This window comes from Castor canadensis, chromosome 10 (genome assembly GCF_047511655.1).
Source record: "Castor canadensis chromosome 10, mCasCan1.hap1v2, whole genome shotgun sequence".
NCBI lineage: Eukaryota > Metazoa > Chordata > Mammalia > Rodentia > Castoridae > Castor > Castor canadensis.
Window position 1 is genome coordinate 47,162,788 of NC_133395.1, and position 26,282 is coordinate 47,189,069.

General features: G+C 35.0%; 1 long non-coding RNA gene across 5 annotated transcripts in view; it reads right to left on the minus strand.

The window, feature by feature from the left end:
* LOC141411452 (uncharacterized) overlaps window positions 1-24,109 on the minus strand; it is a 150,839-nt gene extending 126,730 nt beyond the window's left edge. For 3 of the 5 annotated variants that reach the window (XR_012436208.1, XR_012436206.1, XR_012436207.1), the window contains exons 1-2: window positions 23,922-24,109; window positions 18,979-19,049 (exon numbers count right to left, since the gene is read on the minus strand). This is a non-coding gene — a long non-coding RNA (uncharacterized lncRNA). The remainder of the gene's footprint in view (window positions 1-18,978; window positions 19,050-23,921) is intronic. The other 2 variants (XR_012436209.1, XR_012436210.1) reach the window with 1 other exon arrangement.
* Window positions 24,110-26,282: the final 2,173 nt, after the last annotated feature.

Consider the following 26,282-nt stretch of genomic DNA (forward strand, 5'->3'; position numbering starts at 1 on the left):
AATTGATTGGCACCAGAATCAGGCCTCCAATGTGTCCAAGAGTAGGAAAAGATAGATGACCTTGCTCAAGGAGAAAGACAGAGACAGGGAGGGAAAGAGGAAGAAGGAGAGAATTCACTCTGCCTCTGCCTATTTGTTCTTTTTGCCCCAGCAGATTGGAAATGGCTGGTATTGGTGTGTGAGATCTTCTTTACTCAGTCTTCTAATTCAAATGCTAATCTCTTCCAGATACACCCTCACAAACCCATCCAGGAATAGTATTTGACCAATTATCTGAGCAACCTTAGCCTAGTCAAAGTTGAGACCTGAAATTAGATATTTTTGATTCTTTTACCAGCAGAAGGCACTGAATCCATTAGATTGATGAAGTTGCCTAAGGCACACAGCAAGTAAGGCGACTGAAGGGATTTACACACCACCCACATGTGACTTAAATACCATGATCCCTCTTCCCAATGGACTATTTCAACAAAACATCAGCTGTGATTACAGTACAGGTACATGCACCTGATCCTCACAACCATGATGTAGTGCAGACATTATTCTATTGATATTACAATTGTGGTGACACCTGATGCTTAAGGAAGTTGACTACTAAAAATCGGACCAGAATTTTTACCTTATTCACTTTGTTCTAAAGCCACCACATTGCCTCTCACTGGAGGCCATCATCAATTCTCCCAGCTAAGCCATCAGCCGACCCTCCCTTGCCTTCTGCAGACAGAAGGGTTCTAGAGTATCTTCCTACATCAGTGGCACACTCAGCCTTTGCTTATGGATACTCTGTCACATTCATACCTTTGGGAAGGATGTGGCTAGAGATACACCCAGAGCAAAATCATAGAAACAGAATAGCTCCTCACTAATTATGAAAGCATGGAGAAAGAGGCTACCAACTTCTCTACATTGCTCAGCCTTAGAGAGCTATTACCTTTTTCTAGAAAAAAATTAATAATCATTCTGCCTGTATTTGTTCTACATTTATAGCAATTTTTAAAGAAAAGGTAGGATTTCTTTTCTACCTAACTAATATAATGCTTTAAAAATACAAACAGAAGATAAGTTCAAAATTAAAGTTCAAAAAACTAGATGGGGGAATATTATAAAATATTAATACATTTAATATAAGTGATGAAAGTATGTATATATCCTTTCTACCCTTAGTATGGCTGAAATTTTTCATAACAAAAAGTAAAACAAATATAAAGTTCCAGATTTGGTAATACTTATTTTCCCAATAGAAAGTAATTTTTTATATAAAATATTTTCATCATTCATTATTACAAGTCAATATAATTTACAAAATACTTTTACAAATTTGCAATTCTAAAAACTAATTAAATCTCAACCTTTAGAAGATAATCAAAATCTCAATAAAACCCTCACTGCAGTCAAAGCATAAAAATCTGTCATTTTTATTTGTAAGCCTTGCTGAGTATGCCTGCCTTTGAGTACAGTATTAAATCCCTATTTGATTTATTATCAATTTCGTTTTAGATCCCTAACATTTAAACAACATTTAACAGAGCTGAAAGCTGTTGCCAAGGCTGACAAGTATTGGCATAACAAGAAAATGAGACAACTGCCATTTTTACAGGTGTGAATTATTTGACAGTGTTATGAGTTGGCCTTACCCTGAAATGATAGTTAATTATTGAGTTCACTGTAAGTAAAATGAACTACACCTGCAGTAACTTCAAAGCAGAGGTTGAAAAGATCTACCTTTCAGTCTTTCTTAAACCTTCCCAAATCTTGTAATATTTTCTTTAAAAGGAAACACTGCCAAACAATATTGAAAGAACTTTCATAAGTATTTCATCACGACAGACTTATCCAGATGGCAAGAAGGTCCCTTGCCTCACACACGGGAGATGGAGAGCAAATTTTCACAGAGCCTTGAAATAGGCACCAGCAGAGAAATAACTGTCAGCTGAACATACACAACATGACTGTCATGGCTTCCCAAGTCTGAACAATAAATGGAGTCTGACACCAGCAGACAGAGTGCCAAAATTCTCAATACTGTGTCAATGTTACAGGACTGTGATTTGTGGTTTGAAAAAATACTGCATGAAAATAATTACTATTATTTCTTAAGAGCTCACTATGTGTGATGGTTAATCTTTTTTTTTAAGGGTATAGTACTGGGATTTGAAATCAGGACCTTGCACTTGCTAGGCAAATGCTCCCGAGCTATGCATCTAACCCTTTTTGTGTTGGTTATTTTTGAGATGGGGTCTCGCTTTATGCCCAGGTTGCTATGAACTGCAGAACTCCTATTTGTGTTTCTCTGAATAGTTGGGGTGACAGCTGCACTCTGTCTCACCCAGCCATTGGTTGAGATGGGGGTCTCACAAACATTTTTGACCCAGCTGGTCTTGAAATACAATCCTCCTAATTGCCACCTCCCAAGTAGCTAAGATTTCAGACTTCAGCCACCACTTACCCAGAGTGATTGTTATTCTTGATTGTATACTTGATTGGATTGAGAAGTGCCTAGGAGATTAGGAAAACACACCTCTGGATGTGTCCATGAGTGTGCTTCCAGAAAGAATTAACTAAGGTGGGGAGGATCTGCCTTGCATGTGGGTGGCAAATCTCAACCCTGGGGGCCCAGATGGATAAAAAGGGGAGAAAGAGAAAAACAACCAGCCTAAAAGCAGGCATTCTCTCTTTCTCTCTCTCTCTCTCTCTCTCTCTCTTTCTCTCTCTCTCTCTCTCTCTCTCTCTCTCTCTCTCTCTCTCTCTCGCTCTCTTGCTCTCTTTATCTCTCTCTCTTTCTTTCTCTCTTTCTGTCCTTCCTGGCCACCATGAGATGAGCTCTGCTCTGCCATGCCCTCCTTACCATAATGACTGGAACTGACACCATGAGACAAAATAAATAATACCTCCCTTTATCCCAGGATTTTTGGTCCCAGCAATGAAAAGTCTGACTAACACACTATGCTAAGCCTCTGTGTACAATAACTCATGAGCTTCACCACTATGATGGTAAATTTTGTGTCAACTTCACAGTCATGGTATACTCAGATATTTGATCAAACATTATACTTTAAGGATGTTTGGGATAAGATTAACATTTCAACGTGCAGAGTGCATAAAGCAGGTTGCTCTGCCTCCTGTGGGTTTGTCCAATAAGGTCACATAAGTAGAACAAAAAAGACTGAGCTTCCCCCACAGTAAGAGAGAATTCTTCCCACCTGACTGCCTTTAACTGGGATACTGATTTTATTTCTGACTGAGTTCAAACTGAATCATTGATTCTTGCTGGGTCTTGAGCCTACCGTCCTTTAGAGCTACACCTTTGGGTCTCCTGAGTCTCCAGCTAACTGACCCTACAGGTCTTGGGACAAATCAGCATCCATAAAGGCATGAACAAATTCCTTACAGCAAATCTCTTTATTTATTATAAGGCACACATCCTGTTGTCTCTTTCTCTGGAGAACACTGATGAATACACTTAATCTTATAAGGTAGCATAAATACTTTTATTTTTCAATGAGAAAAATAAGAATTAGAGAACACATATTCCTTGGTAAAGTTTATTTTCCTTTTAGACTAAAGTCTGCTCAAGAACTAATATTTTTGTCTTTCCCATTTAATAAATGTTCTCAAGTACCTAGGACAGTGCAGCACATAGTAGGAACTTGGTCTGGTTGTTCTCTAGATCTATTATTTTAGCCTTTATGCCTCCTGATAAATTTATAAGACAGTCTGTAAAAGAATAGTCCTTAAAAATATTACGAGCTTATTTGAGCTCAGTTCTAAAAGTACTAATTCCTAAAAGATGAAAAAAAATTTTTAAATCCCAACAGATGGAACAATGGACATGTAAGATAAAATTCAATCAGGAAAACAAAAATTCCTTACTTTTATTTCAAACAGCAACTAAACTTATATGGATGTCAGAGGCATAGCTTAGCAAGAGCATAAATTAAAAAAAGTCTCAGCAGGATTATTTGATAGAGAGCTTGATGTAAATCAGTACTGATAGCGATTGCCAAAGGAACTAATGCAATTCTTGGCTGCATTAATAGAATATTTTGTCCAGATCAAGAGAAAAATAATTCCATTCTATTATGCCTCTATATCAAACCACTTCTAAGTCACACACTACAAGCCTAAAGGTAAGCTGGAATACATTCAGAGGAGAGTCACAAGAAAATGAGGAGAATCAAAACCATGTTATACAAAGATTAGTTTTGTGGTTAGCAGTCTGCAAAAAACTGAAACTAGATCCATGTATATCACCCTATACCAAGATTAACTCAAAATGGATCAAGGATCTTAATATCAGACCACAAACTCTTAAGTTGATACAAGAAAGAGTAGGAAATACTCTGGAGTTAGTAGGTATAGGTAAGAACTTTCTCAATGAAACCCCAGCAGCACAGCAACTAAGAGATAGCATAGATAAATGGGACCTCATAAAACTAAAAAGCTTCTGTTCATCAAAAGAAATGGTCTCTAAACTGAAGAGAACACCCACAGAATGGGAGAAAATATTTTCCAACTATACATCAGACAAAGGACTGATAACCAGAATATACAGGGAACTTAAAAAACTAAATTCTCACAAAACTAATGAACCAATAAAGAAATGGGCACGTGAACTAAACAGAACTTTCTCAAAAGAAGAAATTCAAATGGCCAGAAAACACATGAAAAAATGCTCACCATCTCTAGCAATAAAGGAAATGCAAATTAAAACCACGCTAAGATTCCACCTCACCCCTGTTAGAATAGCCATCATCAACAACACCACCAACAACAGGTGTTGGCGAGGATGTGGGGAAAAAGGAACCCTCTTACACTGTTGGTGGGAATGTAGACTAGTACAACCACTCTGGAAAAAAATTTGGAGGTAGATCAAGGACATCGATCTACCATTTGATCCAGCAATACCACTCTTGGGGATATACCCAAAAGACTGTTACTCCAGAGGCACCTGCACATCCATGTTTATTGCGGCACTATTCACAATAGCCAAGTTATGGAAACAGCCAAGATGCCCCAGCACTGACGAATGGATTAAGAAAATGTGGTATCTATACACAATGGAATTTTATGCAGCCATGAAGAAGAACGAAATGTTATCATTCGCTGGTAAATGGATGGAATTGGAGAACATCATTCTGAGTGAGGTTAGCCTGGCTCAAAAAACCAAAAATCGTATGTTCTCCCTCATATGTGGACATTAGATCAAGGGCAAACACAACAAGGGGATTGGACTATGAGCACATGATAAAAGCGAGAGCACACAAGGGAGGGGTGAGGATAGGTAAGACACCTAAAAAACTAGCTAGCATTTGTTGCCCTTAACGCAGAGAAACTAAAGCAGATACCTTAAAGCAACTGAGGCCAATAGGAAAAGGGGAACAGGTACTAGAGAAAAGGTTAGATCAAAAAGAATTAACCTAGAAGGTAACACCCATGCACAGGAAATCAATGTGAGTCAATGCCCTGTATAGCTATCCTTATCTCAACCAGCAAAAACCCTTGTTCCTTCCTATTATTGCTTATACTCTCTCTACAACAAAATTAGAAATAAGGGCAAAATAGTTTCTGCTGGGTATTGAGGGGGGGGAGAGGGAGGAGGTGGAGTGGGTGGTAAGGGAGGGGGTGGGGGCAGGGGGGAGAAATGACCCAAGCCTTGTATACACATATGAATAATAAAAGAAAAATGAAAAAAAAAAACAAAGATTAGTTTTGGAGGAAGGAATGGAAGATGTTTTTAAAAGAAAAAGCTTAGCAAAAACATCTTAGATGACTTTGAAATTTATAAGGCTGTCATGTCTAAAAGAGGTTAGATTAATTTGCCTTGACTGGTTCTAGAAGATGGTCTTTAGCCTAACAAATAAAAATTAATACCATTGTGTACTCTCTCCATTTTCCAAAAGTAAGATTGACAATATCATGACAATAGTTATGTTCTCAATCACTGCTATTGTTGAAAACCAACAAAACCACAACTTGTCTTCAGTTGGGAATTAAGTTTCAGATGGATTGTCAGAGTAGAAGACCATTATGGTTCCTTACAGAAATAACTGTGATGATGCTCAGACGTGACACAAAAGGTGAAGAGGGAAGGTGGACAAGATGAGAAGAAAAAACTAAAATCTATTATGTGCTGATAGTGTCAGTACTGTGCAGAGAGCTTCTATTTACCTTAGTTTATTGACTCATCATGAACATAATAGATAACATATCATTTCCATTCCAAAAAGGAGGAAATTATAGCTCAAAGGATACAAGGAACTCGCTCATTGTCACAGATCTGGTAAATAGAAGAATATTGATTCCTATTATTCCAAAGCACTCTCCTCCAAAAGGGAAAAATGCCTAATGATTGTCAACATTTTTCAGTTGTGCTCATCAAATTATTAGTAATCCTTTCTAAAGGGAATTGTTGGTGCTGATATCTATACAGCCACCCAGGAAAGCAAATGTGCTCTACCAGAAACTGTGAGAGTCACCCACATCAGAGATGCAGCCTGCCTCATGCCATTTAGGATTCCTCATATTTTAATCTATATCATAAATGTTAAAAGAAGGCCATAACAATATCATAAGTTTATCTGTACAAGGAAATCTTTAAACTTCTATTGCATCTCAGTGTTACATAAACTGTGGGATTTTTATATAATTCATTTCAGATAATAATGTCAGGGCAAATTTATAATAAATCATCTTTTCAAATAATTACAAGGAATCAGAAAATTCCTCTCTTCTCTAATAACTTTGCAGATTGCTTTAATAAGCCACTGTGTTTAGTTATTCTAAATTCTTATGCTAAATTCATTCAATCTATATAACCTATGCACAAAATTCTCCTATTTATTGCACAAAATTCTCCTGGGACTTTCCACATCATTTGAAAAAAATATGTTCTTGAAAAGGCCATATACAATGGCCATATAGTCATATACAATACATGTAGCCATATACAATGGGTCCCGTCACCAGTTTGAGCTCCGGCTCAGCTCCAGCTACACTAGTCTCTTGGTTATTGTTGAGCAACTACCTTTAGCAGATAATCTCCTACTGCTTAGGATGCTTGTCTCCTGGAGAGCTGAAAGGCACCACCTTCAGGTCTTGAATGAAATGTCACCTTCACAACAATACCTTTGGCCACCTTATAATTCTGCCTCCTATTACCCTTACCTACCTTAAATTTTTCCCACTAATTATTAAAATTAATATTGTATATATATTTTTTATTTTATTTATTTTACTTTGCAGAAGAAATTGCTGAATGAATGAATGAACAAACTGGTTTTTATGAGGCAATTGTTTTTAAAACAAACCTCATGTTGATCCAGGGCATAAAGATGAAGATGCTCTAATATACTTCATGTGTTTATTGTTCCTGTATAAACTTCCCACCAAACATGTAAACACTGCTCGAAAAATGTCAGGAAAACAGTAAAAAATCTATTAAGATGTAACAATTTCTCTAAAATTTAAAAGAAACAATATAATCATGGTCTTTCGTACATAGCTAAACAAGATGATTACAGAGAAATATAGTGGCTTTCTTTCTTTTAATAACATTGCTAAGAAAGAGAAATATTAGAATTAGGTAATGCATATCTGGGCCTTAAAATCACAATCTTTCCAAGGGAGTGAGGAGTCTATAACTCACTGGTTCACTCACAAAATGTGTCCTCAGAAATATTTCCACCAACAGCATTAATTACATTTTCAAATCCCTGTACACTCCTGACCCCTGTGCCAGGTTTTAAGGATGTAAGTGAAACAAGTGAGCTACAAAGTCCCATCTTGGAAGGGCTTCTGATTTGAGTTGGAGAAAGAAAGAGAGGAGAGATTGAAAATGACCAGCTGCCTCTTTGGAATCAGCAGAAACACTGCCAACATTCTTAGAGATGAATGATACACAGAGGATCTGAAAGGTTTTAGTTTAAAAAGCTTCCTGAATAATTGAGAAGGGATTACAACTGGATGAAACACATTTGTATTAGTTACAACTTGTTCTCAGTTATTAGCTATTTCCTCTAGTGCCTCTGAAGGATTAATAGGGTTATCAAGACACAGTGTCACAACTGGTAAGTGTTTTAACCCTTATTGTGACCTGCCTGGCAGCAACGCTGAAACCTAAATAGTATCTGAATTGTTTAGTGCTATAACATGCCACTGATTTACATCTGAGTACCCTATTTGGTTCTTTTATTCCCCATGACTAAAAAACTTGCAGTATTTTTTATTAGTGTCACTGCGGTGATAATATTTGATGTTGCAATGTTCTGAAGGCTTATCTTCTATAATTTTCAGCTCTCTACTTTAAAATCTCTTACATAGTCATACTATTAGATCTTCATCTAAAATTCTCACCTCTGAAAGATCATTCCAAGGTAGATATATTGGCTTTAAGTTGCATCTGTTTCTACATGAAACTGCTAGAAAAGCAGTTTAGAATCAATACCACCTTTTTTTGTTTATGGATTTAGGTGCCAGTTTTTTCTTAAATTTGGAAACACCCAATTGGGTCATGCCAATAAGTTGCCCTTATTGTTTTAGGCTGTTTCTTAAAATAAGATTGGTCTAAAAAAATAATGAATATTTTACCCCTCTGTTACTTGGAATGAAAATGAAAAGTTTATTTGTATTTAACTTATTATTATACACATCTTGTGTCTAGCAAACCATTGTTCCAGGATTTTAGAAAGCACAACTAAAGCTGTGGAAAAAGTAAAGCCAGCTAGTTGTTGCTTAACCCCTCCTGTCAAGGAAAGTTACACTCCCAGCATGCATCCCCTTCTCTGTGTTAATGATGCTTGTAGAGAGGAATGCAACATGAGCTGTAAAGGTAATAGATGCTGCATTTTGATAACGTTTGAATGGGCATGGACATTTCAACAAAGCTATAATGGGTGACAGCTTAAATCGTGTCTAAAAATGTCTTTAATTAAGATTTATATGGCCAGCTACTAGGAGCAAATATAAAATGGTTGCTAGACATGGTTAAAAAGGAAGATGACTGATCTCTGTGGTTCGTAAAACTAACTCTCATTCTAATTTATATGACTTAATAAAATTCCCAAATCTGGAGAGTTTTGCAGCATTGGAGAGAAACAAGTCAAGAATTGCTCAGACTTAAACTACAGAGTCAACAAGGGTCAGACTCTTTGTGGTGGTGATGAATACCAATATCACAGTGATTCCCTAGCTTCTAATAACTGGAGATCACTATTCTTAGAAGCAACAATGCTTAGTGGAGTCTTAGTTTCATCCCCTATAATGTCAAATAGGTTTCTCACCCTGTTTTTCATCTTCTATTGTCCAAAGGCAGGTTCACAACAGCCTGTTGAAACCTGTGAAAATAACACACCTCTAGATCTGGTTCAGCGTCAATGTTATTTACCTTCCTCTGAGATAGCCCAAAGGAAGTGACCACAGACAATCAGAGGGCATCCACAGTGCACTGACAGCAACATTCTCCATACAAGGGGTTCACATACTTCTTTCTACAGGTAAGAGATCATGAGAGAGGCATAACATGTACACTTTCAATAGGATCATGGTGAATAGGCAATCTTTTATTTCAACATGAAAAAGGCTGGTACCAGTGAAGCAAAGAGCTATAAGAACTGAAAAATCTCTTTGATGCCAATTAGGGTATGGAATCAGAAATCCTAAATTCCATTACTTTAGAAACCTCCTTGAGACATAGGAGCTACACTTTGGTAATTGTGATTGCTTCTAGCCAAAATAATAACCGACCAACACATTAAGTGCACGTAAAATTCAAGGACCAACCCTTGAATCAGCTTTTAATTGCACCTAACAGCCACATGCAGTACAGCCAGCAGGACACATCCTGTCCTGGACAAAAGTCCCCTGGCTGTCTCTTCTGTTTTTATTTTTTTTCCCAGCTAGCAGAAGACAGAGCATCAATCAGAATCAAACTCTGCAACCTGTGGAAAGCCTCCCTACACCATGGCATGATGAGAAAAGCAGTGTCATTTCTCCCCACCAGTCAGCTCCAAAGCTGCTTGTGTGAATCTATTGAATGAACAGGTGAACATCACACACCACACATTACTCCCCTACCCAGCCCCCGGGAACATAATCCAGTGCAATCCCTGGGCAGATTGAATCCCCCCTCAACAAATCTGAAAAACATAAACAGTGAACTGTAAACTAACGTGACAGCAGAGGTGGGTGTGGAACGCTAAACCTGCCCTAGAGAACCGGAGTAGGTCAAGGAGCTGAACTTTCAGTGAAGAAAAAACAGAAAAAATATTAGTCAAACAACTCAAGAGCTGCAAAAGATATATGCAAGAACTCAGAGACTCCATCAAAAGATCAAATCTGAGAATCATGGACACTAAAGAAAGAGAAGGGGTGCAAGCCAAAGGGATATGTAATATATTCAATAAAACAGTAACAGAAAAATTCCCAAATCTCGAGAAAGTTTTGCCCATTCAGGTACAGGAAACATCCAAACAAAAAAAAAGACTTGGCCAAAATAGAACCTCTCCATGGCATTGTATCATTAAAGAACAAGCACAGAGAACAGAGAAAGAATATTGAAGGCTATAAGAGAGAAAAAAATAATGTAAGAAGGTAAACCATTCAGAATAACAGCAGATTTCTCAACAGAAACCTTAAAATCAAAAAGGATGTGGAGTAAGGTATTTCAGGCACTGAATGAAAATAATTTCAGCCCTAGGATACTCTACTCAGCAAAACTGTCATTCAAATTGATGAAGAAATAAAAATCTTCCACAATAAACAGAAACTAAAACAATATATGACAACCCTCATACACTACTGATGGAAATGTAAGCTAGTACAACCACTATGGAAAACGGTGTGGAGACTCATTAAACAACTAAAATAGATCTTTCATACAATCCAGCAATGCCACTCCTATAGCTATACCCAAAGGAATGTAAGTCAGGTTACTACAAAGGCACCTGCATATCCATGTTTATTACAGCATTATTCACAATAGCCAAGCTATGGAAACTACCAAAATGTCCCAGTACCAAAGAATGGATTAAGAAAATGTGGTAGTTATACACTAAGGAATCTTATTCAGACACAAAGAAGAATGAAATTTTGTCATTCACAAGTAGATGAATAGAATTGGAAAACATCATCTTAAGTGAAGTGAGACTCAGAATGCCAAAAATCATATGTCCTCCCTTATATGTAGATTGTAGACCTAGAACAAATGCAGTAATATTATTGAACATGGGTCATACACTAAAGGGAGACCACGCATGGGAGGAATCGGGACAGGGAAGGAAATCTAAAACTTGAATGTGGTTGATGTGCTCACTGTATGAGAGTGAATAATAATAATCTTAAATTGGCAGAGGTCACTATGGGAAGGGGACTAGGAAGTAGCAAAGACGTCTGGTAGAGTTGAGTATTGTGGGTTGCAATACACATGTGCATGGGAACAACACTAGGAATCTTGCTGTATAGCTATCATTATCTCAAACTAGCAAAACAGCATCTCTTTCTTACTACCTCTCATGTTTTCTCTTCAACACAATCAGAGAACAAAAGGTAGAACAGGTTCTGCCTGGAAGCAAGGGAGTGCGGGAAAGGTGGGTAAAATGTAAAAATAATAAAATAAAAACAAAAGGAACTGAAAAATCATGACACCTGTTTTACATTCCTGTCTTTCATAACTTAAGTGTCTATTCATTGTTCAGTAGGGTTTTGCCTTGATATTTCACCTACGTATATGTATTTTAGTCAATCTAACAACCTCTATTACTCTTCTTGCCCTTTTCCCCTTCCTCATAATTGTTCAACAGTTTTCAGCGCAGTTCACTGTGTCTTATTTCTATACAGATACAATGTATTCCAATATTACTCTCTCTCTACCACTCTCTTCTCTTCTTCTTTAGAAGCTGAATATTTTCAATTCCTTAAATGATTGATATTTTTCAAGTTAAAACAATTTAAGTTCATTTTGGAAAATTCTATTTCATATAATTTTTCTTTTACATTCTTTTTTTATTTGTCAATTTATCATATTATAAGTTACTTTAGAATATAAACTTATCTAACAGAAAATTTGAGGTAGAATCACTAATGTCAACTATAAAATACACACACATACACATGGAGAATATACCTGCAGAATATCAAGCCCACAATGATGTGCAGCTGTAATCAACATTATTGAGATTTATGAGAGCATTTTAGTTGAAAGTAGCTGCTATTTAAGTTACTGAAATTTGTCAATGAAAATAATATCTCTTTTAAAGATAAGTTATTATTACAAATAGACTGGAATCAAGTTTAAAATTCTTTTCTCCAGTCTCTATGCTAAAATTTCCATTGCAAAATTAGTCAATTTTCTACCATAAGCAACTGGGTCTGTGTCGCCAATTAATGTGAATTACTTTTTCATTTACAAATTGCTTCCTTCTGTTCTAATTAAAAACCTTCTTTATTTTATAAACTCATTATTTGTCTATCTTGTCTAAGTATATACATTTCTACCTTCATCCTACCTGGCTTTTAGCTACTATACAATTTTTGTTATTACTTATTGTTCATTTTTAAGGCAAAATTAGAATGAAAGTTAGCAAAAATAACAATGAATTCACAATCCATGAAATTGGTACATATAAACTGCACTAATTTGAAGAGTTGAATACTGCCAAATGAATCCTCTTAACACAAACTGTAAGATAATAAAAGCCATCATTTTTGACACTGCTCAAAAACGTAAGGATTCAATCTTTGGAAATAAGGTGACATAATAAAATGGAATACAAATTGTACACAGATATGAGGTTTGGAGCTTGCACAAACTTCTAGGAAAGCCAGTACTCTCTCTCTAGCAGTTTAGAACCTCTAAGTTTATGAGCGCTGGGGGCAGTGACCCCTTGAGGGGAAATCTGTGCATTTTCATGTAAATCTTGGAAAGTCCCTTTTGTGGACACAAAAAGGGAGGGACAGGGCATTTCCTCAGCCTGGTTTGTGCTGAGCATTGTAAAAGTAAAGTTTGAGATAAATTATCACAAAAATAAAATGTTCTTCCCCTAATTTGGAGTTTGTTTTGAAGGACATTAGTAAGGCCTTTGGGGAAGTTTTGAGTTACTGTTTCCAGGGATGTATCTGGCCCAGAGATAATTTCATTTCTAAGAGATAAACAATGACTCTGCTGTTCTGGAATATGTGTCATTATTATAAGAAGAAACTCTGCATTTTGAAAGGAGAATAAAAACGTCTGTGAAGATATAGAACATTTTTTCCCTTTAAAAACACATAAAATGTGAGGCTGAAACCATCTGTCCCTGCTGCCTCTACTGATTTTAAATCAGCTCCAACCCATTCAGTCTCCTCAGATGTTAAATTACCAGCAACAGCTCTATTTCTCCATCCTTAACACAGGGGTCATATAACTGATCCCCTTCTCAAGCCTGAATTGCTATTTAAACTAATCCAGACATGCAGGGAATGCCCTTTCCTTTTAAAAAATGATATAATGTGAATTTGCTAGTTGAATACGTGAAGGCTCTAGGATAGGGTAAACTGATGCCACATAACTCTTCAGAACATTCTCCACTGCCCAACCAAGGATGAGAGGCTGCTGTGACATCACCCAGATCTGACAAATAAGCAGCACTCAATTTATAACAATTCAGTTGCTTCCCAAATATGGCTAAGCCTCATTCTCCTGGAGAACTATTGTAAAATGATGACTTTAGGGTCCCACTGGTTAAGAACCTTCAGAATTTTATATTTAAAAGAAATTTGCTGGAGATCCCAACATCACTAACCCAATAATGGATTCTAATGGAATGGGCTAACAGAAAACAACTGTTAGAAATTTGCAAGGACCAAAGTCATCCATATCATTCGACACTTTGAGGGCATTTTAAAGAACCTTTAAACTAAAATACAAAACTCTCATTTTAGAGAAGAGCAAACCAAAGCCAAGGGAAACCAACGAAGGTCCTGCAGCAATAAACCCAGTTTATAGGCAAATGTATTACTAGAATTCGAATCTGGTTGGTAAACTGAAGTGTTAAGTGACAGTAAGTTGAGTTAAAGGAGACAGCCAGTTATTTTGGTTGTCCTTCAGCTTCTGAAGTTCATTGCTCAATTTCCAATTATCAAGATTTTTTCCATCTGAACTGTACATGAAATAGCTTCATTGACTCTATTTAAGTTAAAGAGTAAAGTTTTAGAAGACAAAATTATATTGATAAATTACTATTATTTTCAAAGCATGTTCCTGTGGAAGCATGTTATGGTCAGGGTCCTATAGATAAATTGAGAGGTAACCCCAGATGCTTTTCATCACTATTTGACATAGAAGAGCTCTGGCTGGCACCTGCTTCATTCTCACTCATTTTCTGTCCTGCTTCTGCCCAGTTCTATCTCACATTCCAGTCATTTAACTCAGAAGTAAGACAGAGAAGACAAAGCTGCCAGGCACTGGAGATGTGTAGAAGTACCATGTTGACCAGAATGAATCTTTTTCCCAAAAAAGAAGTAAAATCATATGAGAGTTATAACTGTATTATTCCCAACATGTCCTTAAATATTTATTTTGATCAAATAAAAACTATTTCCCGTACATATTCTATAGTCTTATAGATGAAAAGCACTTTGTATAGGCTGCAATGAAAACTTTCATGGTAAGAATATCAATTTCTACATTTCCTTCACTTCACAATGTTAAAATATATAATTTTACATATTTTAGGCCATCATTAAAGTGCTCTGTGTCTGCTTAAAACTATTAATAGCAAGATCAGTGACTATAATGTATCTTTAACTAAAGAGCAATTTGATCATTTTGCTATTTGAATCAAGGACAATTATATGCAACCAGGTGTGCTGCACTTATTTTTTCCTTTTAATATTTGAATGTGCACCAAGGGATTTTAATAATGACACATATTAATGAGTAAGAAGTTCTAAAATAAGCAAGTGATTTTTCATTTGTAATAGCATAGTATGTTGAAGCTACACCCAAAAGTATTCTTTGCAATCTTTACTTCTATGGAAAATTTTCACTGCAAATCATAATGACACTGTTCATGAAAACATCACCTCCAGCTTATCGTGAATTAATTTTCAGATGAATCCTTTTATTTGCCTACTGAGATGCCACTTACTACATATAATTTGATTGCTGATAAAACATCTTTTAGTGTGGACTTGTCAGATTTTGCACAACCAAATATAAAACCATTCAGTAAAGTGTTCATTTATTTTATCATTGCTTTATGTAATTTAAAATTACAATAATCATTTCTACTTTCTTTTCTAATTTCTCTTATCTCAAATATATTTGTTGACCCTAAAACATGCTGTTTCTTTTATCCATGTCTTTATAGTCAACCAGTGAATTACCGATTTAAAAAAGAAAAACAAAACAGTGCAAATGGTTTATAACTCTGTATAGTGTGTCTCGCTCATTTTAGAGTAGCCAATTTGCAATTATTGGTTCATTGTCTTGCCAGTAGAAGGTGCTCAGTATAGATATGTTGAATAAACACACAAACTTTAAAAACAAAGCTCTACAAATATTTCAGGAAGACATTATTTTCCTGGGTTGTAAAATAGATGATAGGCTCTAAAGACTAAAATTCTAGCTGACACAATGCAGGATCAGGATCTGTTCCTCTCCAAAGCCTTTGTTGTTTATGGCTGATGTATTTTTGTCTTGAAACGACATTCCTAATGAGTAATCTAAGAGTTAAGTCTAAAATATTGTTCTTCATTTGGCCTTTGGTACTTCACTGTGCCATCACTCTCTAGTGTGATATCATACAACAGATGGAACCAAGAGTCAACTAAGCTGATGTCAGCCTTGAAATTGGTGTCTTTAACACATCACTTACCCTATATGAGTCACTTTGGTTTCTTAATTTATTATTGGTAAAATGTGATAATTGAAGCAAATAAGGTAATTTGAAAATTCTATGAATTAAGTAGATGGGTTGGTTAAAAACTAAGTTAAAAATAATTTCTAATAAAAAAAGCAAGTAAGTGAAACATGTCAAGAAACTGAGTCATGTTTCTTACTAGACAATTTTAATTATCAAAAAATGGCTCAATTACTACTCAATTTGTCTCATAAAACTAAATAATTTATCTCTCCTCCAGATTTCATCAGGAAGGAGTTATCTTTAGCTAACACTGAAAGGAATAGGATGTCTCAGCGGACCCCCACCCCCCTGTTGGAGAAACCAGTACCAAATGCCCCTTGTAGATAAGATAAGCAGAGCAGCAGGGCTCGGCTCTGGCATACAGAATGTGAGGAATGTGAGCAGGTTGCGAAAGATGACGGGATGTACGTGCAAGATGTGCTCTGCCTGCTTGCTCAATGTTGATAACGTAAATACGCGCGCAAATGCTGACCTTTTACTCTATAGGCTAGGAAGTACACGTACTCTTAAATGGATAGGCTAAAAATGTATGTGGTGTTACAAAATCATTGGCTATGTGCCGCGCGCGGGCTTTTGCTATAATGACAGATAATGGTCTATATAAGATCTCCCCTAAAGAGGCTCGTCGTCATGTTTTCCTAACCTGTCCTGCGTGTCCATGTGGGAGCTCGACACTGGCTAGCCAGCCCAATAAACTCTGCTTTGTTGATTGCATTCACGCGTGGCTTTCTGTCTCTCGGGGGTCCTAACAACACAAGATTTAAAAGGTTGAATGCTTAATAGACTTGTTAATATCTTGGTTTATATAAAATAAACCTTTCACAGAATGTTATTTTGTGGGGGGAAAAAACAAAGAAAAAAAAGGAATGGAGAGAGTGAAGGGGAGGTGAATATCATCATTGAAGTACTTCATAAGCGTGCATGAAAAACGAATAATGACACCCACTAAAATTGTTTTAAAAGGGGAAGAGGGATAAGAAAGAGTAACAGAGTGAATTTGATCAAAATATCCATTATACACATGTATGGAAATATCACAATGAAACTCCTTTGTACAATTAATATACACTAATAAAAATAGAAAAAATGGTCCAATTTTTTTTTTTTTAGAAGGAACGTAGAGTCGAAAAGAACTTCTCACTGGATACAAACCTGGAAGAAATTCTACTAAATCAGTTCCCCTTCAAGAATATGTTTATAACAAACAATCCTAAATTTTGTCATCACTGTTAAAATACAAAAATTTAACAAAATCTCATGTTTCCAACATGGTGCCAATAAATAATCATGTGTGTTTTCTCTCTAAGCATGACTAACCTAAATATGTAAAAATTTTGAATGAAATAAGAAAAACAAAAATGATAAGAATGGCTTTTCCCCTCAGGGCGCTCCAAAGAGAAGCACTTTCTGAGAATCTCATCTTTCTAAAATCACTGCCTGTACTTTCTGGTTATTTACCTCAATCCACATTCACTAACAGAGAATTTAAAATTTAAAGATACATGGCTTTCCGAGTCATACCTAAAATGACAAAATAAGGTTAGGAGCTCATTTAGAGGTGTGGTTCACCTTAAAGAAGGAAATGCTTGATTGTTTATGTCACTGGTCATATTTTTTCTAATGCAAACTGAAAACTTGATGAGAATCAGTATAATACAAGATTCAGCCTAGGCTACAGCTGTCCTGACAAATAAAAGTTAGCAGGTCTGAGACCCAACTACTTGATGAATCAAACTAAAATTATCAACACTGTCAGCTACCAGGCATAATATCTCAGGGAGAGATGGCAAGAAATTAGGGTCTTGATTCAGCTGGTTACTTGAATTACCATTTATTAGGAGATATTATATATATTGCACCTTCATGCACTTCTTTTTCTCAGCAAATATTAACTGAACATTTCTACACACCAGGAAATATGCTAAAATGTTCATTTTCTGGGGATCACCAGTTTATAAATTTCCTTTCAGAGATGGACAACTCCATGCTATCAGAAATAATATATTAAAAGCATTTCTGGAAATATATGTAAAAGTTAATTCATTAGTTTCTATTTAAAATAAAATTCCAGTCCTAAATAGATAAAAAGTTATAAAAGTCATAATCAAATATATCTTTTATTCATAATATTTGATAATATATGCCTGGCATTTTGTTCATGTTTATACATCATTTATTTTTAATTTTAGTCCAATGTTGTAATGAGGCTAAAGACTCACTCCTCTTAACATGGCTGACAACTTAATGTCCTCTCTAAGAGACAGTACATTTATGAGGCCTTCTCCTATGAGAAGTAGTATTGTCAATTTTATTTTCCTTTTTCCAATATCAAGTAAGGTAAATGGGATTTAAAAATTGAAAAGGCCAAAGTAACAACCTATCTTGAAGACTACATTGTTGGTTAGCAGGGAGTGGCTCCTCACAGTGCCTCAAAGTGTTCTTTTTCTAGCTGTCATATAAATGTCTAGATTCAGCACACAAGATTTTTTTGTTTGATACAAAAAATGTAGGTTTTTATTGAAGTTAAACCTCTGAAAGTCAAGGATTGCTTGTTTGTATAACTGTATTTATGAGGAAATTGATAGAAATTAATTAGGTAGGTTTCAGCTACCTAATAGAAAAAAGTATTTACAGAAATCATTAGTGTTTTGGCCATTCCCAGTGATTTCAGCTGTTTAGTCATTACAACTTTGTGATTCAATTTTGAGTCCATATAACCACAGTGTTGCTTTTCTATTCTTTCTTAATTTGTCTACTGAGTCTTTAATTTCTTTTTCCCCAACTCTTCTCCATTCAATCACTTAACCACTTAGAAATCCATCTTCTGAAATTAGGACTCATCTCTTTCCTCTCCCTCCTCTTTTTTCTTTTTATTATATTATTGTACTGGGGGTACATGGTGACATTTACAAAAGTTCCTACAATATATCATAGTTGAATTCATTTAATCCATCATTTGTCTCCCTTTCCCCACATTTCTGGAATAGTTTCAATGTCTGATTTTTCCATTTTCATATGTGAGTACATAGTATTTCCACTACATTCATTCTTGTATAGAAAGTACATCACCCATAGTCACCTTGTATCTTCTGACAGGTTCTGGACACAGATGTCACCAAATCCTCACAAGCTCCATCTATTGTTTCCACTCTGCATTGTTAATCAGAAATCAAAGTTAACCAGAAGAAGAGAGTTTAACAGCACCAATGATTTCCAAGATTCGAAAGTGAAGAATACCTCTTCAAATTGCTGGAAATTTTGAATTCTATGTATGTTTAAGATTCCTACTTTGCTAGTAGTAGAATCAGTGGAGTTATCAGCCACTAATATGATGTAATTTTGAGGAAAGAGAGGCTGCTAGTCCTACCTGTACATTAAAACTCAAATGAGAATGAAATTATCATCTAGGATTAAATAATCTTATATTAAATTCATGAGGGGTGTGTGAAGCACTATTGTTGAAATTCTCAACTTCAGAATTCCTCCTTCATTGTAAATCCATAATAAAATGGATCTGCCTTACTCAAGAGGGAAAAAATTAATATAGTAAACATGTTGAATGGAAAAATTATGAAAACAGTAAGCTATAGTAACAAGTTAAATTGAAAAAATCAATAAAACCTATAACCATAATAGAGATGCTTTTCAAACACTGTCACTAAAAGTTGTTTAATAGTAGAAGCAACATGGTTTTTGGTGAATATGTTTGATGTATTTTCCATGCAAGAATGAATATAGAATTTTTAAACCTATTGAAATCACCATAAGCAGGGAACTAAGGTAGAAAAGAGAAAAATAGAAGGCATGAACAAATTCTGGTTATAATACATGGAAATGTGACAAGGAAACTCCCTGTAGAGATATCTTAAACAAAAATGTCTTTTTTAAAAAATGGTTTTACCAGAAAGGTAAAACCGGTCCTGTCTGGAGTTTGATACCAGTAGGAGAAGTGAGGATATAAGGAAAGGGTGTAGGAGGGTGAATGTTGTGAAATAACCATGTGCTCATGTATGAAAATGCAAAAATGAGACATTTTGAAACTATTCCAGGGATGGAAAGGATAAAGGAGAATGATGGAGGTGGTGAATTCAACAATGATGTACTGTAAGAACTTCTGTAAATGTCATAATGTACCCCTAGTACAACAATAATGTGATAATAAAAACTTTATTTTTGATTCTTATTAACTCTCATGAATATTCTTATTTTACACATTTGGTGTCTAGTAGTATTTTCTGCTAAAAGAAACCCAAATTCAGTGGAGGAGAATTGCTTCCATGAGGGTTTTAGAATAGCCTAGTGAAACCAAGGAGAAAGGCTGTCTTAAAGAAAAATGGAGTCAACTTATAAGTAATTCTACTGGCCAAGTCATGACCATTTATACAAATATATTCTGGGACAAGATTAATACCCAAAATGAGATTAGTACATGGTGATGTTCAAACAAGAAAGGTTAATAAATTATAAGGCAAATTGTTGTACAAAAAGGCAAATGAATGAGTTAGGGTAAATGTAATTATTTTAATAGATGATTGTATATGTGTACATGCTTGATATACTTATATTTCTTCCATTTCCTTCCATTAATCATACATTTTAAAAATATAGACCAGTACTTCTCTTTGTATAAACAGAGAAATTAAAGGAAGTCTGAATAAATCAAATACGCTTTAAAAGGAGAGGCATTTAACAATGTATGATAGACCAGTGTGAAAATAAAAGGAGGGCATTCAACACAATAGGTTCATGATAAAGAATGACCTGCATGCATGGTCAAAGGTGATTAAGAAGAATAAATATACTACTAGCAAGGGTTACATCAACTGAATCAAACTTTAATATCCTATGAAATGTAGCAAAACCTCTACAGGGCATGATTAATAAGCCACACATATGTTTCAATGAAGTCAGAATATTATAATGATGAAGCAAAGAATTAAAAGCTATGTCAAATGCATGAAGTTAAAAAAACTGCATTGATCAAACAGTGATAATGTAATGATAAAAAAGAAGCTCAAAATACCAATGGCTCAATTTGGGGTTATTTCAGTTGGTTTTTAAATTTTATGTTTCTATCTTATTATAGATTCAGAAATTATAACTGTAGATGTTCACAGAATATAAAGTGATGTTATTTACTTAATTTTTGTAGTGAGAACATTTGAAATTTCTCTCTTCTCAATTTTTGAATCTTCCCAATTTTGAAATTTATAGTGCACTATTTTTGACTACAGTCACCATACCATGCAATAGATCTTATTCTTCCTGTCTTATTGAAATTTTTTATCCTTTGACCAATATCCCCCTTTCCCCTCAGCCTCAGTCTCTTATAATCACCATTCTACTCTGCTTCTCTGAATTCAATTGTTTTAGAATCCATATATGAGTGAGAATGCACAGTATTTGTTTTTCTGAGCCTGGCTTATTTCACTTAGCATAATGGCCTCCAGTTTCAACCATATTGTCACCAATGACAGAATTTTCTTCTTTCTTAAAGCTGAATATCATCCCATTATGTATGTATTCAATAGCTCAATTTTGAATCCCCTTGAGAGAAGCCAGGCAGATCCAAAGCCAACTCAGAATTCACTGGCTAATAAATCAGGTTTTGTAACCTGACTATTCAAAGAAGCTATCTTTTATTCTTTTGGGTCAAATAAGACAACTACAACTCTAGAAATGTATCAAAGTAATATCACTAAAACCTTTACAAGGTACCAAAAAAACTAGAGCTATTATATTTGAATGATAAGCAAATAGAATTTATGAAGAATTAAATCCCAGAACTGGTTTAAATAAATGAAGTTATTAGTTTAGTGATAACTATTCATGTGCCCTTTACCATCCCATTTAAGGTATATGAATCAACCATAATAATTTCATAAATACAACTTAATTTTAAGGAAATTAAAACATGCAATCCACTTTCAAAAGCTAAAAATGGTAGTAAATATTCTATTACACTTGTGTGGTTAGTACACTGAGTGTTAAAGAAAGAACAAATAATTATGGATGTGCCTCTCCATGTACAAAAACCTCTCAGACATAAAAGAATTTTTGTCAGGAAACATGAAGTACACTTTAGCACCTATTGTTACATTAGCTAGCTGAGATCATTTTCTCAGTAACAGGAGAGGAAAACATTCTCAGAAACAGCGTTCTTAGAAAGGTTTTAATAAAAAATGAAAGGTGAGAGCCAGAAGTATTATCCAAAGAGGGCAGGCCTAAGCAGTATAAATACTAGGGATTTTTTTGTTTGGAGAGGTGTGTGTGTGTGCGTGTATGTGTGTGTGTGCATGTGTGCGTGTGTGTGTGTGTGTGTGTAGTGCTGGGGATTGAACCCAGGGCCTTGTTCATGCTAGGCAAGCTTTCTACTACTGAGCTATATCTTCAGCTCTCTCTCTTTTTTTTTTTTTTGGTGTTTTCATAGGTCAACCATGTTTGTGATTTCTGACCTAAACTTAACATTTATACATACTAGCACCTCTTTAAGTGATATCATGCAGTATAATTTATAATGAAACTTGGCAATTTAGATTTGAGAAATATCTATAATGAAATCCCCAACCTAGTACAAACCATGTGTTCTGGATAACATTATTTCATATCCCTAAGCCTCAAGTTTTCATCATTACTATGGGCATGTTTTTTCTTAATCTATATTATAAATCAACCAGAATTAAATATAACAAAGTGCCTACTATATAGTAATTGATTAATTAGTAGTCATGAAAATGTGACTCTCAGATCTCCAACCTAGGGAGCATTATTGACCTAAGACCATAATTGCTATTTTCTGAAATCCTTTACCACTTTTGCATGAAGTCCACTTCCCATTGATTCTCCTAGCCAATGATGGAGCAAGAAAGCATTGTAGAGCAAGCCAACTCTTCAGAGATGATGGGGTGCTCTTACAATAAGAAATTGTGTTGCAGACCCCATATCAGCCTTGCTAAACTGCTTTTAAACAGTGATAAGTTGTTAGATTCTTGCACCTATCCTTCCTTCTTCTCACTTTCACAGATCTTTACAAGCTAAGGGTTCACCCAGCTTCTACTAGCTCACTTCCCACTTTCTTCATAAGCATTTTGCCCAAGAAAGAGTATGCTTATCTTCCTATCTTGGCATTTGCTTCTCAAAGGATCTATGCTAATACAGAGTTGCAAGCTCTTAAACATGTACAACATTCTAAAGCCATGAGTGGGCTGAAGAGCTAATGTTCTGTTTGAAAACCTTCACTCACATGTATAAACAGAGACAATAGATCTAAGGACTTTACAGTAGTAATATTTAAAGAGTATATTAAATCCATTAAAATAACCCATTTACAAAGGCTAATGTTACCTTTAGTGAAAATAATGAAAAATGTGGTTTGGAATTCAAAGGTAATTCTTGGTCAAGGTCATTTGGCATACATCATAAAATCAGTCATAAAATGTACTTTTATAAAATAATGTTTTCTTATTCAGGCAAGTTCCCAAAAGGTAATGGCTCAGTTTAACAAAGCTATAAATAGGATTAAGACTATATGATTTCAAGAGGCACAATCTGTATTGGTGTATTAATAATGAAACAGGTTCTAGTCCCCTAAACTGACAATAAAAAATATTCAAATTCTTATCTGATCCATGGACCAAAACTTTAAACTATTGCTTAAAGTGGATTTCCACCCTTCCTTATTTAAGCACTTTCTTTGACTCCTTAAAGGGTGTCAACAGAATACACTTACAATTCATTTTATCTATTCTTTCCATATTGTTTTCACTCTTGTTTTGAATGTGCAATATATATATGTATAATTCTGTCCACTTTTTCATTGAAGACAGCTTTTTTTGGGAAAATACACAGCTTTTAAGTATCATTTTTTAAATACAAATCTAGTTAGTTCTTTGCATTTTTTACAGAAATATCTGAATTCTTACCAATTGATAGTGTTGTTCTGGAATTAAATTTTAGAAACATAATGTATATTCATAAGATAAATATTTACATGAGCTTCATGATATAGCAAAAATATATTACCTTATCCTTTATATTTCCTTAATCCAGTAGTAGTTATCCTCAGGAAAGTCATGACTTAAGTCTTAGAAGTTATAACTGAATCATATTTAACACCATCAGAAGGAATTCATCTATATTTAGAGATATTAATTCATTAAATTCCCCTCAGCAGTCTTAGAAAATAGGGATTTATTATTCCCAATTTGCAGGTGATATAACTAATCTCCTTATGGTTACACAACCCATAAGTTACAAGGTTAAATTTGAACCACATAGATAAGATAAAGAGTCTATGCTGTTACAACACACAGTATGATTTTGATGACTACAAAGTATGAGTTACATAACTCAGTGCTATAATAAATAATTAACCTCTCCTTGGATGACAAAAATATTTTCCTCTCACTTTCCACTAGAGAACAACTGGCAATATCTGCTTGAAGGTCTGTGTTAAGGAGCATTCTGATTTTGAGTCTGCATCCAAAAGGAAAGAGTCCAGAGACTGCCAATCTGACAAGGTCACAAGTGCAGTAATAGTGTCTTCTCCACACATAGTTAGACATCCATGAGCTAGACTTTCCCAATTTAAGTCTGCTATATGTGTCTCTCCTATACTTAAGATATATGAGACATGGTTAGACCAAAGAGACCAAGAAATAACTAGGAACTTTACACTAAGTTCTGGAATGATCCATCATGTTTCCAAATCACTGAGCAAATATTTTCTTAAATGCAGGGATGACTTTGAGCCACCTGGCCTCGTTTTCATTGCAACTGTATAGCATGGTAAGCTTGTGAGTAGACAAAGATTCTTCAAGATAATTAATCAAAGAAATAAGTAACTTTGCATACTTAAAGACCATGAAACGGCATGAGTATAGTCCAGCACAAGGAATCTCTTCCTAGGTAATTTGGATTCTACTGTATCCTTTGTAATAACAGTTAACTCCACCAAGGTGACCATTGACATCTAGGTAATTGGTGCCAAGTATCTGAATACAAACTAGCTAAATAATTTGAACCAAGAAATCTCGAGGAAAGAAGATAGTAAGTAAAAGTAATAATCTTCACCTAGTCTCAGAATTCTCAGCAAATATATTCCTTTTTGAAACAGTGCATATCAAAAGATTTTCTCTAGTTAAGAATCTCAAATTTCTCATTAGTTTTAGGATAAAAACCAATGTGTTATCAACAGAAATTGTCCACATGTACATGTGGTATTCTCTAGGTGCTGCTGAAGTAAAAACTATAACAACGACTCATTCTCAAAGTATCCAGACTTCAGCAAAGGTGCAAAGTTTTAATACAAAATGATAGGTCAATAATAGGGGTAGGTGTATAACATTATAATGCATAATATCATAAAGTATAGTTAACATTTTGCCTAGAGTAAAAAAGCATTAGGTGAGTCTTAAGTGGAATAATTACCAGTGTGCTGAGTATAAAATATATTTAGTATTTCTTAAGCAGGTTAGAAATAGGGGAAATGAATCTTCTTTAAAGTTAGTATATGATAGACTCCAAACACAGTTGTAATGGGAGACTTTAATACTCCCCTATCACCAGTAGATAGGTCATCAAACCAGAAAATCAATAAAGAAATCCTAGAACTAAATCACACCATAGATCAAATGGACCTAGCCAATGTCTACGGAATATTTCATCCAATTTCTGCACAATAAACATTCTTCTCAGCAGCCCATGGAACTTTCTCCAAAATTGATCATATCTTAAGGCACAAAGCAAGTCTTAGCAAATATAAGAAAATAGAAATAATCCCATACATTCTATCTGATCACAATGCATTAAAACTAGAACCCAACAAAAAAACAACAGCAGAAAATATGCAAACAATTGGAAGCTGAACAACACATTGCTCAATGATCAGTGGGTCATCAGTGAAAAAACAGACAAAATTAAAAGGTTCCTGGAAGTTTAGGAAAATGAAAACATGACTTACTGGAACCTATGGGACACAGCAAAGGCAGTCTTAAGAGGAAAGTTTATAGCCATGAGTGCATATGTTAAAAGGACAGAAAGATCTCAAATCAATGACCTAATGCTACATCTCAAACTCCTAGAAAAACAAGAACAAGCAAAACCCAAAACAAGCAGAAGGAGAGAAATAACAAAAATAAGAGCCAAAATTAAGGAAACAGAAACAAAAAAAAAGTACAAAGAATCAACAAAACAAAAAGCTGCTTCTTTGAAAAAATAAACAAGATTGACAGACCCCTGACAAATCTGACTAAAATGAGGAAAGAAAAAATCCAAATAGGTAAAATCAGAAATGCAAATGGGGAGATAACAACAAACACCATGGAAATCCAGGAAATGATCACAGACTACTTTGAGAACCTATATTCCAATAAATTAGAAAAT